We start from the raw sequence: 13,673 nt of genomic DNA on the forward strand, positions 1-13,673 counted from the left end.
ATTTTGAGATGGAAAAAAAGTAAGTTTTTTGGAAATAACTTTCGAACTGCTTTTTCAAATTTAATGTATAATAGCCAAAATTCAAGTTAGAGCATCCTCTATACAATAAAAAAAGAATGAACAAAAAATTTAAATCCTGAAGCTCACAATATCTCGACAAACCTGTGTACTACTATGTATTTTTTAAGGAAAATCAGCTAATGTATATTCAAAGGAAAGGTTATGTATTTTAAAGGAAAATCAGCTAATGTATATTTAAAGGAAAGGTAGTTATGTATTTTTAAAGGAAAATCAGTTGTTTATTTTGAAGTAAATTCTGTGTTGTCGACGAGAAATACACGTTTTTTTTGTTTTAAGAAACTAGTTTTCCCAAGCAGCCTCAATGTTTCTTAAGAAATCGGCCTTTTGAGCCTTAAATGCTTTTACATGTTTCTAACTTTGTCAAGCTTAAAGGACGCATGTCGATAATACAATAGTCTAATTGACTAATCTACGGTACTTTCCTATCTTCTATATTGATTTTCTGACTTTCTCAAGTGTTTCTAACTGTTATGTATGTATATTTCTAGAACCTTGATTGGAAGGTTCTTAAAAAAACGAATTAAAAAATGCTATTTTCTCATTCTCAGCCTCAGCATGTTTCTTAGATGTTTCTTAGTTTTTAGGCATTCTGAGCCTCATGTTTCTTAAAAGTGTGTTTCTTAAAAAAAAACGTCTATTTTAGTGTTTGCGAAGGAAAATACGTTTTTGAGCGAAGATAGATGTGTTGTAATTTTGAATGAAAATATCTAGTCATGTTGGAAACGAGCTAAGCTAAGCGGGAAGATTTTATATTGACAAAAAATTATAGGGCACTGGCTAGGGCAAACCGACCCAACATTTCATCCAACATGCCTTTTTTCTGATGTTGGATATGTTGGATGAATTGTTGGACCGGTTTGCGTCAATTCAAATTTTGGTAAAAAATGAAAATTCAAAAAAAGAAGAAAAAAATCGTGTTGGACAGTGTTGGATGAAATTTGATCGCCATCAAACATTTCATCCAACATTTGCGGCAAGATCAAAGAAGCTCTTTCGTTGAATTCATTAGTGGTGAAGAAGCAAAGCTCGAATCTCATTGGCTACCCATTTTTTCAAAGATTCAGGCTATTTAATTCCGTATTCTAATTCTAAGTTGATAAATTTCAGAATTCAAATCCGAACTCAGGATTCAATCTTACTATTTTAAAATTTATTTTTCCCATCGAAAAATCATGACGAATCTAGGCTGAGAGAGTATATCAAGCCTGATGATGAATCTAGCCCGTGAACATTTTTATCTGAATGACCAGTTCTTAATTAGCCAATCAGATTGCTTCTTTACTTACTTCACCTTAACCCATTGAATTGTGTACTTTTTCGTGTTTGATTGGTTTGGTGGTACTTTTTTCTTTATTTTTTGAATTTTCATTTTTTTCCAAGTCATGTCGGATGAAATGTTGGATCGGTTTGCCCCGGCTTTGATTTTCGCTTCATCCAACTCAAGTTTTTCCCATCAAACATTTCATCCAACATTGGAAAATCATGTTGGATAATAAAATGTTGGACTGGTTTGCCCTGGCCCTGGAGTTACAAGGAGTAAAACTAAATTTGTATGTTTTACATAATTAGATTTCAAAAAGCAACTAGGCCATGAAAATTATTTTCGTCGTTTTGCATACGTGAAGTGAATTTCAAAAAGAAAGCTTGAAAAAGTAGCTTGTGGTTGACTAATTTTGAATTTAGAGTGTCAAAATATAATGTCAGAAGGTGGCTCTGCTTCAGACTAAAAATTGCAAGATAATTAATTAGCGAGAAGTATCCAAAGTCTGTCTCAAAGTTATCTACACAGTCCCCACTGTGTAAATATTTCTTGAATTATTTATTGCTAGGTAGTTCGTTGAACCATAAAAGAGAAAACTAAGAGATTTGGTTCGAGTTTTTTAAAAAGTGATCAAGAGGCAAGATAGAGTATTTCCACTTCTTGAAAAAGTAGCTCTTGTGTTTGACTAATTTTGAATTTAGAGTGTCAAGATATAATGTCAGAAGGTGGCTCTGCTTCAGACTAAAAATTGCATGTCAAACTCAGTTCTGATATTCTGATTTGATAGACTTTGAACAAAAGGTCATAACGAAATCATTCAAAATAGACCTTGGACGTACAGAAGGTGTATTCTGAAATTCAAACCATACGACACAAGTATTTCAAATCAATCCACATTTCTTAACAAAGCTAAAGAAAAAATAATTTACAAATAAGATTTTACCTAAAAAATTGATGAACAGAGAATTTTAAATAATATTTCCAATACTGCAGTGATTAATATTCTAAAGTACTAATAAAAAAAGTCATGTATCATTAGTCATCGATAGATAAGGCTGGGACGTTTGTGTCTGTTTGACCATGTCAGCTTGCAGTGTAGATTAAAAATGGTGAATCTTATATAGACTGATAATGCAGTTTTGTCATCCTTATAAAACCGTCTCTTGATCAATGCGTTATACTCTTCGTGGTGTAGGTTATATATGGATATTGGTAGAACGTCCAGTCCAAATTAAATTGGGTAAATCGTTTGTATTGAAAATTCTCGTCTCGGTTGAAATGATTAAGATACATCACAACGAAAGATTAGATGGCGAATTTATTCTTATAATACCTCGATGAAAAGTTCGTATAATTTTTGATGATGAATGTTTGAGTTGAATGATTGAATTTTGCTTGCAGCGGTTCGAGTGTGTGTTGATAGGTTTGTGGATTCGATAAAATAATTCTACTCATATATCAATGCCATGCTAATTGTGTGATAATCCATTAATTGCGTTTGAAATAGCTTCTCCCATAGTTTGTAAGAATATATAGATTGATTATAAGAATTTACTTAGATCTGGCTCGCATCTTTCGGCGTTTTCTCTTCAGGCGTCTCATACGCTTCTTCTTCCACTTTTCCCTCATGTTGACTGATGTAGAATGATGTGTATTTTGATGAAGGATTTCTACTGATATTTATATCAAAGTTATTAAGCTATGGAATTGCTTTGAATACTCTCTCGAGAGATTATTCATTTTCAGATATCTCGAGGGAGTACAAAATCTTTATTCACACACGATGAGGTTGTGTCTTTTGAGAGAAGCTTTAAAATGTGTTGAATTCATTGCTAAAGTTTCAAGGGATCGCAATCAAAAAATGCTTTTAGATAGTAAGTCCCTCGGGACCGTTTTGTGTTGTAGTTCGTTTTGCTTTTCCATTCATCATGATCGCGTTTGAGGAATTCATTTTGTTATGGTGCAAATGTTGTGTTCAAATCTTATGGGTGGTTTGTCTGGCGAAAATCGATTAGCTGAAACAAAGAAAATCGATAGGAAAACGTTACTGACTCCCAAAACAGTTGTCAAAGCGTTTACAACCCTTTAAATTTGAAGAAAATTTTATTAAAGATAATCAACTCGCATATCAAGGGATTTAGAATTACAGCCTTCTAATGAACATTTTCTGTGACAAGATTCCTCGTCTTTTGTATCAAATCAATACAGATGAAAGTTTGCTCTTCAACTCTATCGGGAAAGAAAACACTTTCCCCTATGACCAATTTTTTACAAAAGAATCCCACTGCACATTCTGCTACTTTTATGGCATCCAATTTATTATGCTACCTTTTTCGCTTAATTGGTCATTAAGCCAAGAGAGGTCTACCCCTCTCTTGGAGGACAAAAGGTTTAATGACAAATTTTCGACGTTAAATCTGGAATGCTGATATGAAGCGATCAAAATCTGATGTTAAGCACAAATCTTCATTGTATATTTTTTACAACACTTAGAAATTTATGAAAAGGACCGTCGATGAGAACCACTTATCTATCTAGCGCACAGATCTGTAAAGCCCGAAGGGCTAGATTTGCGGCTTTTATCGAAAAGTGAAGCCTAGGTATGGAAGGATTTCCTACCAAAGTCACGTGACTAAAATATGCAATTTCACCGGTTTGAGAGATGTGAAATAGCGTTTGCTGCCTACTTTTTTTGATCTCGCGCTCCAAAAACAATAAAAATGCTAGATCCTATCCATCGGCACGAAATTTAAAAAGTCAAATTTTTGCTTCACTTTTTTTTGCTGGAGAAAACTTAAAGTTGCCTATCTAGCCCTTCGGGCTTTACAGATATCTGTGATCTAGCGTAGTGAAAAAGCACCCTATGTTGGTCAGCTTTTAATGGATATAAATTGAATACATTAGATAGAGACTGCTAGGTCGTGTTCACACTACAGACCTTCCAGTAGGAGAATCTTTTGTTGACACAATACAGAACGTGCATTTAACAAAGAGTCGAACGCGTAGTATTGTAATTTTTAATCGATCTTCCTTAATTAAGAGTCGTAAGCTCTATTGTCGTAAGGGTAGGGTAGAGGCTTCCCTTAAAACAAAAGATTTTATTAAGGAAGCATAAACAAAGAATGCGTGCAGTGAACAAAAAGTTTTACGATTTCAAAAACGAATGAATTGCGGATTTCAAGTGATGTATGGATACCAATATCAACCAATCACAGGTGAAATCGAAACTCTCAATAAAAAATCAACCAATGAGAAGCCTTAAGCAAAATCAATTACCGTGTTATAATAGATCTCGTGATCCTACAAAGAACTGTAATAAACCAGTGTATTCATCCATCATAAATCTCTTTGTTTAACTTTTTGCCCCCGCAGGAGCGCAGCGACGAGGAGGCACTTATAGTTTCACGCATAGATATTGGACTGGAATCTCGAATTTTTGCGTTTTTTGTTTTGATTTTGTTTTGTTTTGTTTTGTTTTGTCGCGCAAGCCTACCCGTAGTTAGTCTCTTCCGTAAATGTTCGGTTTTTTTTCAGGGACGGCAGTTGCTAGCCTAAAAAATTTTTCTTTATAATAGCAGGCGCCGCGGGCATTTTACTCAGCTTTCGACAGTAGATTCTATTCCGCTTGTAGAATTTTGCCCGATTGGTCAAGTTATCTGGTACTAGATGTGGAAATATGCTACGACACGCTTTGCTCTAAAGGTCGGGTATATTGGTCCGCTCCTTTAGAGCTTTGGCGTGGGCGGCCGCCAATACGCCATCGGAATATCAGATAATTGGTCAAGATGCAGGAAATGGAATGGAGAAGTTTCTGGAAGTTTTTTTAAATTCAAGCTCTCTCTTCCTGCAGTCAAAATACTTGAATGCATTTACTTTTGACTTTCGGATTAAACAAGATGTATACATAGCAATAATAATGAACAATGATTAAAATGATAATAGTAGAACAATGATTGAATATGGACAAAAGTGATTATTGTTGGTGGTTGAATTGGCAACGAAATTCCACTGTAACTAAATTTATTCGAAAATCGTCATTCAACATACTCTACTCTCAACAAGAATGCTTAAAAATCCTGTGTTATGGTATACTTCTCGACAGTAAGTATAAATATTTTTTTCTTTCTGTACTTTTATAAGACTTGGTTTTATTAATCTTTTATGTTTAACACAAATCTGTGTTCTTGTTGATACTTACCAGGCACTATTTGGGAAATTATTATCAAAGATTGAAAGAAACTTTTGAACTATTTTTGAGGAAATTTCAGTACACTCACCATATCATCTAATTTCATGTTTCTTATTTTCCCTTTAAGCTTTTTATGAATGAGGATTCGTTTACCTTGACAACGCAATATTACCTCGTTACTGCTACTATTACCACGTTACGTCATGATTTCCATCCTTCTACACGATGTTGCTGTTACAACAGCAAGATAACTGGCATATCTTTTTAATGTAAACAATTTTGTCCGTGAGATCCCTTATCATGCCGTTGGAAAAAGTCCTGAATGTACGCTATTTCCTGTTAATACCTGCTTCCTGCTCATCAATATTGCCTCGTTACTGATACTATTACCACGTTACGTCCTATCATCTTCCATCCTTTACACAACGCTGTTACAGCTTCTAGATTACTGGTAAATCCATTTATTGTAAACAATTTTGGATCACGATATCCTTTGTTAAACAGTTGGAAAAACTCCTAAGTATACGTTGTTACCTGTCAATTTTTGGTTCCTGCTCGTTATGTTTCTGGCTCATAGCATTTCTTATGCTGTTTGGTTCTACTATGTTTCATTTATACCTATTTCAAATTGGTTGAAATAAATATAGTTGCATGTCTTTTGTCTGGTTTAGTATACACAAAAACACAAAAACAAAAAACAAATCTGTAACTGTCTGTAATTGATTCTACCTGGACACTTTTCCTAATGAATGTTTTAAGATTCGTATTTTATTCTTTGTAAAAAGTAATTCATATTTTTAGAAAAAAAATGTCTCATTTATTTTATGTTAGCTTATTCGTTGATATCTCAAAGAAAATGTTGAGAAAAATCATTCTAACTATTCCAAATCATTTCCAAACTTTTGCTATACAGTAAAGCATTAAAAAGCCTTAATTAGCATTAATTAGTTTTACAAGCATTTGTATTACAAGAGCAGCCGCCGGCAGATTTTTTTGAAATATCTGTTCTTTTTTTCTAGGAGAGTAAATTTTATGGATAAATCTAGGAGAGACTTTCCTCAAAACACCTAGGTAAAATCCAGGGGTCGCCTTAAAGACATCTGTTCTTAAAATCCAGGAGCACATTTTAAGGAAAAACACATAAAATTTTCCAGCGGACAATCTGTTCGAAAAATCCAGGAGCTAAATTGTGAAAAACACAACCAGATGCCAGATTTTTTTTCCAGGGAGCTTCATAATTTTCTTAAAAGGTCTCATTTTCTAGGAGCATTTTAACTTTCTTAGAGAATAGCTGTTTTATTTTTCCAGGAGCATAATATTTCTATAGAACAGATATACATTTTCCAGGATTCCCATTTTTTCCCAGAACAGATGATATAATCCAGGAGAGCCCAGGATACAGAACAGATAGTTTTTTCCAGGAGAAAGGGACCTCAAGAACAGATATTTCATACTTCCTAGCCGATGGCTGCTCTTGGTATTAATTAGCCGGGTGGCAGTTAGTGAAAGCTATGGCTAGTATAGATTTAATTAGGTAAACTTTCCAGTGTGAACGCGCCCCTAGTATTTTGCACTCATTCAGGCCTGAAAGACTTATTGTCGAAAGCATCCAACGAGGACCTTTTTTTAAATATCTGTTTCCCAGACATAGCCTTCCTGGAAAATTTGATCTGTTGGCCGAATATTTCAAAAATTATATTCCTAGAAATGAAGATCTGTTTCTCCGCAAAACCTAAATTTTTAATCTCAAAGTATCTTTCCTAGAAAATTTGATCTGTTTCCACAATTTTCAGAATTAAAATTTTGATCTGTTTTCCCAAATAGGATATCTGTTCCCCTCTCCTGGAAATTTTCATCTGTTTCCCTTTCTTTTTGTTATTGATATCTGTTTCCCCCATAAAGTTCAATCTGTTTCCAATGCAATATCATCTTTTTTGGAAACAGATATCTGTTTCCCAATTTATTATGTCATCTCCTAGAAATATTGATCTGTTTCTCTCTGATGATGTCATCAGCTGGAGCGGGGAAACAGATAGTTTTAAGGAAAAGGTCTCTCCTAGAAAATCGGATCTGTTTCCCCATTTTCCAAAAAAAGCTTTCTCCTGGAAAAGGGAAACAGATATTTTGGTGAAATGGGCTCGTTGGCTGCTTCTGTATTGTTTTGTGCCTTTGATATGATTTTCTTGCAAAGTTATCAAAAACCAATTATTTTATCGTGTCATTAATTCGAGACATGTTTCAAAAGCATCCAGCGAGAGGTCCTTTTTTAAACATCTGTTTCCCAGGCATAGCGGTCTTCCTTGAAATTTGTGGCCAAAAGTTTCAAAACTCTTATTCCTAGAAATGAAAATCTGTTTCCCCTCAAAACCTAAATTTTTAATCTCAAAGTATCTTCCCTAGAAGAGGCCCCCCCAGCGGATCCAAAATTCACGCCATCACGCCAATTTTTTTTCGATTTCACGCCATCACGCCTGAAAAATTTGAGTTTCACGATCACGCCAATTTTTTTCGATTTCACGCCATTACGCCTAGAAAATTTAGTTTTCACGCTCATATTTTGTTATATAAACTTAGTTTTTGCCCACATATATGTGTGTTTGGTCGTCAATCAGTTTTTCGGCATTCTCATTTGCGTAAGTCAAGATTATATCATTTTTCCTATTGAAAACACCCGAAAAATCTGGAAGAAACTTGGTCTCTGTTTTTCTATTTTCTATTTATTTTTAGTTTTTAGTGTCTAGTTTCTTTGGGTGTTTTCGATAGGAAAAATGACGTAATTTTGACTTATGCATATCAATAATTGTTGGACAACTGGTCACATCAAAGGGCACCGGTTTGAGGGCTGAGGTATATTTGAGTAAATTAACAAAGCCCACCATGGTTGGGTAACGGATAAATTTTTTGAATTTTGAAGGGTTCAAAGTGCTATTTTAGGGCCCATTTCAATTCAATTTGAAAAAATAATTCATGTAAAAATAATGCAAATCTTTTAAGTACAAGCAACATGAGGGGCCATGCCCCCTGGTCCCCCGTTGACGGGACCCATGGGCATTAATTGTAAATTAGCGTGAATAGTTTTCAAAAGAGGAACGAGGAGGCGCAACCATGGTTTGCGCCGACGGGAGAAATTTTCAATTTAGTATGGCTAAAATCGCCCTCATTTACTCTCTTTTTTCTTTTATGGTTTAAATATCATAGGATTCCTTTAATCAATCTGCTTAAAATTACACCTAGTACACTTTTTTTTATAAGAACCAGTAAATTTTTGCTGAGGCTCGACTGTTCTTATTTTGTTCTTATTTTTTCTATGGTAAAAAACAAGTTTGGGCTATTTACTTTACTATTTAGAGAATTTTAGAAACTAGTGATTCTTTTTGCTATAACTCTCTAACTTCAGCCCCTCCATTGTTCTTAAATTGTTCTTATTTTTTGGCATTTTTGAGCCTCACTGTTCTGATAAAATTGTTCTTATAAAAAAAAGTGTAATAAACCTGTTGCTTCTTCTATTTCTTTGGTTTTCCTGAAATAAAGGACCTGATGTCTTTGATGCATCTATAAGAATAAGCATCTAAGAAAGAAAGGAAAATGTTAGTTACGGAGGAAGCGCAACCATGGTTTGCGCTGACGGGGAAAATTTTCAATTTTCGACCCTCTCATAGCATTCGACTTTATTATGTTAAAGACTAGCTAGCAACTGCTAAAAACAATCGGAAGTTACAAGGATAAATGGCAGATGAATAGAACTGTTTGCAACGTTTCTTTTATGTTTTAAAATGAGATCTATAGGAGGCCCCACCATAGTTGGGGCCGACCAAGAAAATTTTGAAATTTAAACCCTCTAAATTGGTAAAATGGACATAGAGATACGATTCAACTAATAAATATAATTTTCACGATCACGCTGAACTGCAAATTTCACGCCATCACGCCTAGAAAACTTCGATTTCACGATCACGCCGGCACTTCATTTTCACGCCATCACGCCGTTTTTTTCGAAATTTCACGCCATCACGCCACGAAAAACCCTCCATCACGCCATCACGCCAACCGCTGGGGGGGCCTCCTAGAAAATTTGATCTGTTTTCACAATTTTCAGAATTAAAATTTTGATATGTTCTCCCAAGCTTACAATACAATGAATAGGATTTCTGTTTCCCTCTCCTGGAAATTTTCATCTGTTTCCCTTGCTTTTTGTGATTGATATCTGTTTTCCCCCAGAAAGTTCAATCTGTTTCCAATGCAATATCATATTTTTCTGTTTCCCAATTTATTATGTCAGCTCCTAGAAATATTGATCTGTTTCTCTCTGATGACGTCATTAGCTGGAGCGAGGAAACAGATAGCTTTCAGGAAAAGGTGGTCTTTCCTAGAAAATCTGATCTGTTTCCCCGTTTTTCAAAAAACGCTCTCTCCTGGAAAAGGGAAACAGATATTTCGGGGAAATGGGCTCGTTGGCTGCTTCTGATGATGTTCTGATGGGTTTGGTTTTTAACAATTTCAATTTAATTGAATCGACGTTTTGATTTGGGGGTCGCTAACCTCCGTTTTTACAGTGACTTGGTGTAGCTTAATTCTCAAGACGTTTTGGGGGCCACATCGAGAATCACATACGGTAGCTGCTTTTCATGATCTTTTTAGTAGAAAAGTTGAAATGTTTTCAAGTATCTTGTCTGCAGGGGTTTGTGCCGAAAATTGACGTCATTATATAAAATGTCCCAAGAAGGAACAAAATTTAGAATAGACTTCAGGGGGGGGGCAGCTGGGTAAATGACCGACGGGCATGTGTGGGCCCTGGGAACCTTTTCCAATATGTTTAAAATGTACTCTAAAGGGTCGGAAAAACTAGAGATGCATTGTTAGGTTAGAAATTTCAAAAAATTCTTGAAAAATCTAGATATTTTGCCCAAATATGCTAGAATTTTGATCATTTTTTGCACGAAAGAAAAGGATTGAAAAATTTAGGGAAATAAAATGCACTAATGTACAAGGGTGCAATTCTAAAAGCAAATTTTCCCCCGCACATACCATAAGTCCGCAAAATCCAGTACCTCCCGCTCCCCCCGGGAGGGGGAAATTTGTTCTTTTTTGTTTAAGCCGCTCGGATTTTCTAGTCAAAGCACATGTTATACATTTTTGGAACGGAATCTTTGAGTTAGCTAAATTAATTATGACGTGATAAAAGTGCAAATTATGACGTCACTCAAATCTAACTCGATTTTTTATTTACCAAAAATCTTTTTCGAGTTAAAAGTAACTCGCCTCGGGTAATGGAATCAAAATGACATGGATGCCATTTTTTTCGGACAAATATAACGGTCTCAGGTCTGCTGGCATCCGCACTAACAACGGATTCATGCTCCTTATACTATACTACAGCTGCGTTTTCTCAGGCAAAAATCATAGGGTTAGCTTGAGAAAATAGAGAGATGTTTCTCGGGTACCTTAGCAGTCCCCCCGCTAATAAATTTTTCGAAAATTTTCTACCCAGGACATTTTTATTGCAACTTTTAGAGAGTCAAAGGTGCTGTATTTGAATGTATTTTTGGTTGAAAAATTCACGATTTTTAGCGGTTAAATTTGCGATTGCAAAAATTGAGCTTTTTTTCTACTTATGTTTTAACGTTCATTTTTACACCAGTGGTAGTTCAACCTTAGGTTAAGAAGTTTGTTAAATTTCAAGGCAAACAGAAAAGTCCTTCAGAAGATATGGGACCCGAAATACACCTTGGTAGCACTTTTCTGTGAAATATCAAATACCTTTCCTATCAAGTGAAATTCAAGGTTTTCAGTAGTAATATTTTTTGTTCACTAGATGGTCCTCTTTCAAACGAAACAAAAATCTTTCGATTTCGACGATTTTTTTATTGTCGATGACGTCATCGATGACGTCATTTTTCAAGCTATTTTTCTTCATAGCTTCTCAAATATTGATTTTCAGGTATATGTTGTGATATTTTTTGAAATCCTTGGATAAATATCTTTCATTTGGGCCATATATGAGCTTCTAATTTTCACTTTCATTTTCAAGCCCCAGCAAAAGTGATGACGTCACATGGGGACCAGCAAAATGTTCAAAATTTTTCTCACCACTCGTTTTTGTGATCTTATGGACCTAATTGATCATTTAAAAAATTTAGTTTGCTTTTAACAACTCTGTGCACACGAAGGATACTTTTAGAACATACGAGGAATGACAATTTATTGGAATTACAAGGACATTCGAGTAATGGAGACTCGTTTGAAAATTTGTACCCTTAAGGTAGCCTCCTTTTCAAAAGTTTTCCACCCAGGACATTTTTATTCCAACCCCCCTCCGCTTATTGTAACTTAGGACTTTTTCCAATCCCCGGCTACATGTTTTTTTTTTTATAAGCATTGCACTTATAAGCATATCTAGGCTCAGATATGGGGAAAAATTAAGCATATGGCCAGCATTACTTGAGCCTACGTAAAATGTTTTTTTCTTGATTTTGGCTGGAATTTTACCGATTTTCAGTATTTCCCTAAATTTATGCTTTAGATTTAAGCATCCCCTCAAGCATTTTTCAGCCTTATTAAGCTTTCGACCTAAGCATTTCTGAGCCTGTTTTCGGATTTTTGTATGCTTATAAAAAAAAAAAACATGTATTAGGCGAGGGTAAATCCCCGCCAAATTTAATGAAATTTTTAACGAGTTTAACTCGCCAAATTTTACATAACCGAGCATTCGCCAAAATTTATTCACTCAACTCAAGGTAATATATTGAGAGTATAAATGATTTCTCTGGTAGTGAGGTCTGTTAGCGCAAAAATACTTCAGATGTTGCATGACATTTGGCACAGGTGATCCTTAGAGCATGGTCATTAAGACAGTAACATCAAATTCTATCACCTGCTAGATGACGTCATCAGGTGGCTGGGCAAAAAATTGTTTTTTGAAGATCTGATGGTTAGTGCGGAAAGAGCATGAAATGCTGACGAAAATATGTATAAATAAAGCATGCCTTGAAAATCTTCCTATCAAAAGTTATTATGGAGTTTCGTGACGACGTTATCACAAGCCTTTCCAGGCAAAACTTTAAACCATCAGATTTTAAATATTTTCAAAAAAAAAAAAATTCTTTTAAAATCATCTTGCAGGATGATACTCTTTAAAATTAAGTTTTAAGCCCTCTAAGGATCATCTGAGCCAAATTTCATGCTTTTATCACCATCTGAAGTATTTTGTGCTAGCAGACCTCACTAACAAAAACCATTAAAAATCAAATCCCTCTAAAGGTCATAAAATTCTGGTAATTTGGACTAAAATCTGGACTACTGTAACTCAAAGACTATAGTAAAAACTCAAGACTTAACCCCTAGGAGGCGAAAGACGTATATTACGTTTTGAAAAGGTCATTTTACCGATACACAGTCTTTTGGTCATACATGTTTTTTCTTTTATAAGCATATACAGGCTCAGTTTTTGGTACCTAAACAATGGCTCTATTGTTTGAGAACAATAGAATACTAAGCATAATGTGAGCCTGACATAGGGACAGACGCTTGCTTATGTTTGTCCTGGTCGAGATTTGCCTTTGAAAGAATAAATTTCCAGAAAAAAATGATGGACTGGTCCAAACTGTCCAAAATGACTGTTGGTACTAAGAGAAATTAGATAAGGCATTTTAAATGAAAAACAATTGAGTCCATGTTAATAAAATTTTTTTAAATCTTTAAAACTGGTCCAAACTGTCAAGAGTAAATAGATGGAAAAGATGCCAAAAGGGACAAAGCACATGCTGAATGGACCCTACATGAAGGTTAACGCAATAAGAAAATTGAAAAAATACCAAGCCAATTGCAAGAAATGCTGAAATTTTCCCAAAAATGAAATAAATTTTTCAGAAAAAACAGCTGCCACTTTTTAGAATACCTTACTCTCTGCCTTTATGCAACAATCTAGAAAAAAATCTAACCATAGCAGACGATAGCACTTAACAAAAAGCGCATGAATAAAGAATATTTAGGTGGTTATAAACTTTTTCAGAAATAAGCTAAATTTAACGCAATGCATTAGACTTTTGATATTGTGACCGAAAGGAATATTCAATTTACATTCAAAAGCAGAGAGAAAAAAACATTAGAGGCAAAAAGTTCTTAATGGGTTAGAAGTTGACAATG

At 34.8% G+C, this 13,673-nt stretch overlaps 1 long non-coding RNA gene across 1 annotated transcript; it reads left to right on the forward strand.

Moving 5' to 3' along the window:
* Positions 1-5,358: 5,358 nt before the first annotated feature.
* LOC136820952 (uncharacterized) lies at positions 5,359-6,351 on the forward strand. The gene is made up of 2 exons (XR_010848664.1): positions 5,359-5,443; positions 5,659-6,351. It is a non-coding gene; the product is annotated as an uncharacterized lncRNA (long non-coding RNA).
* The last annotated feature ends 7,322 nt before the right edge of the window (positions 6,352-13,673 follow it).

Source organism: Clytia hemisphaerica, unplaced genomic scaffold (genome assembly GCF_902728285.1).
Source record: "Clytia hemisphaerica strain Z4C2 unplaced genomic scaffold, Clytia hemisphaerica genome assembly, whole genome shotgun sequence".
Classification (NCBI taxonomy): Eukaryota; Metazoa; Cnidaria; class Hydrozoa; order Leptothecata; family Clytiidae; genus Clytia; species Clytia hemisphaerica.